The following is a 2266-nucleotide window of genomic DNA, read 5'->3' as shown; positions in this document are numbered from 1 at the left end:
CCTGTCAAGCAACCTTAACCTTTTCTCAGTAACCACGCTATCGTTAAAACAGTCGTTATCAGGATCCCAGGATTCTGAAACTGACATTTTCCAGTAGGAGCCAACAATTGCACTCAGATATACACACGCAACAGAAATGTTTGCACGGTGTATCAAAAGACATTGACCGAAAGATTATTCATTTAGCTAAAAAACTAAAAACAAGACAAATTTCTATTAACAGTAAAACAAATTGTGTTCTAACTATTCAGTGTAACACACAGCAACAAAAACAAACTACAGCTATATACACAATATAAATTAAGTTCATAAACAGTATTGTGCAAAAAAGCCAGGCATAAATCTATCTATCTATCTATCTATCTATCTATCTATCTATCTATCTAATCTCTCTCTCATCATCTATCTATTATCTATCATGGAATTTCATTTATTTAAAGTTACAAAATAGGTAAAACTAAACCTTTTTATTTTTATTTTTTTGTTAGACATCAGGACAGTGGTTTGCACCAAGCGAGAGGGAAGAAATCATAATTGAGAGCGAGCGCAAGTGGGTTGACCAGAGTGCTGGTAACTTTTCTGCATTTTGGTCTGAATGTTGCATATGTGGACATTCACAATGCGATAATTCACTGAGTTTTACATTTATGCTTTGGGCTCTTTCCTGTATTTTATTTAAAACTCTTCTCACCTTTCAAATATACTTTCTTACAGGTTTTTTCAATGAAAAGAAAAGCATTTTACAGTAAAATATTGCCATAATAGAAAGGAAATGATTGTATTTTGTCTATTTAGGTGTATTCTTTCTGCTTTTAGATTGCTACTATCCATTAGTACTTAAAATGTACTTTTATATTTTAGCTATTTTATCAAATTTTTTTAGATTAGAGGTTAAAAGCATAGAAGGTAAAACCTGAGTAAAGTCAACTCTGAATTTAATTATTTTCAAGGTAAAAACTAGGGAAAAAAACCCCTCCATATTAGCTTATATTTTTCAATTTATAAATGCTAACATGTCAATCTGCACTGTTAATGAGTACAGACGGTCTGGGTAAAGAGGTATATGTAAATCATGAATCCTTCAAAATTTAAGAGAAAACCATAGGGAAAGCTTTAGTATTCATTACCAAGGATTCTAGTTGAAAACCAGAAAGGCATAAAAATGTACTTTTTAAAGAAATAGCTTAATTGATTTACATATTGAAAATACTCAAATTAGGTTCAAAATTTTACCTAAAAGAGCTTTTTAGATTAAAAAACAAATAAACAATCCAATTAAAAAATGAACAGAGGACTTGAACAGACACTTCTCTCAAGAAGACATACAAACGGCCAACAAACATATTAAAGGATGCTCAACTTCACTAGCTACTAGGGAAATGCAAATCAAAACCACAATGAGATACCACCTCATACCTCTTAGAATGGCTATCATCAACAGGACAGGTAACAAGTGTTGGAGAGGATATACTGGTGGGACCGCCACATTGGTACAACCACGGAAAATGAATGAATGAACGAATGAATGAATGAATTTAAAAACTCTAAAAAAATTCCCGAATCTTAAGTTTGAAAATTTAAGATAGAATCCACAATACTCTTAGTCCATAGTCTTATCAGATGCAGTTTGAAGAATTTTCTGAAGAAAATATTTCATCGCCTAAGAAAGAGTATGTCATCATAGAGGTATATTTACTTTTTAAATAAAATTTATTATTCTGTAAGACATCTCTATATTTGTCTCTTTTTTTTTTTATCTATAATATACCATGGATACTTTTTCATGTCAACATAAACTTGCCTCATAATTTTAATGGCTGACTGGTGTTCCAGGGTATAGCTACACAGTAATTTATTTAACCAATGCCTTTTGATTAGAAATTTCAGTTGTTTACAAATTTTCACTACAGTTACAGTACTATGACGATTTCAAAGTTCATCTTTGCAACATTGTCTAAATATTATTTAAGAAAAATTTCTAGTAACAGAATCATTATTCCAAAACAAGCATATCTTTTTAAAAGGTTTTTGATGGACAGTTCTAATTTATCTTCCAGAAATCTTGTGCCAATAAAAACGTTTCATTAGCTGTTTATAAGACTGCCCTTTGACAAAAACCCTTAAAACACTTAATACTAACATTTTTTTTTCAATATTTGCCAATCTAAAGAATAGATAATTCGTCTTGTAAGACTATCATTATCTTTTGGCCGTTTGTGAAAATCTGGGTAAATTATTGAGTTTCACCTTACAGCCCAGTACGTAA

The 2266-nt window shown here is 30.8% G+C and overlaps 1 long non-coding RNA gene across 1 annotated transcript in view; it reads right to left on the bottom strand.

Moving 5' to 3' along the window:
* Positions 1-1287: 1287 nt before the first annotated feature.
* LOC111740981 overlaps positions 1288-2266 on the bottom strand; it is a 2760-nt gene continuing 1781 nt past the window's right edge. Inside the window, exons 2-3 of the long non-coding RNA XR_002780818.1 lie at positions 1862-1867; positions 1288-1359 (exon numbers count right to left, since the gene is read on the bottom strand). This is a non-coding gene — a long non-coding RNA (uncharacterized LOC111740981). The remainder of the gene's footprint in view (positions 1360-1861; positions 1868-2266) is intronic.

Source organism: Pteropus vampyrus, unplaced genomic scaffold (assembly GCF_000151845.1).
Source record: "Pteropus vampyrus isolate Shadow unplaced genomic scaffold, Pvam_2.0 Scaffold71, whole genome shotgun sequence".
Taxonomy (NCBI): Eukaryota; Metazoa; Chordata; class Mammalia; order Chiroptera; family Pteropodidae; genus Pteropus; species Pteropus vampyrus.
Note: the sequence above shows the minus strand (reverse complement) of the source record. Positions and strands in the feature narration are given on the sequence as shown.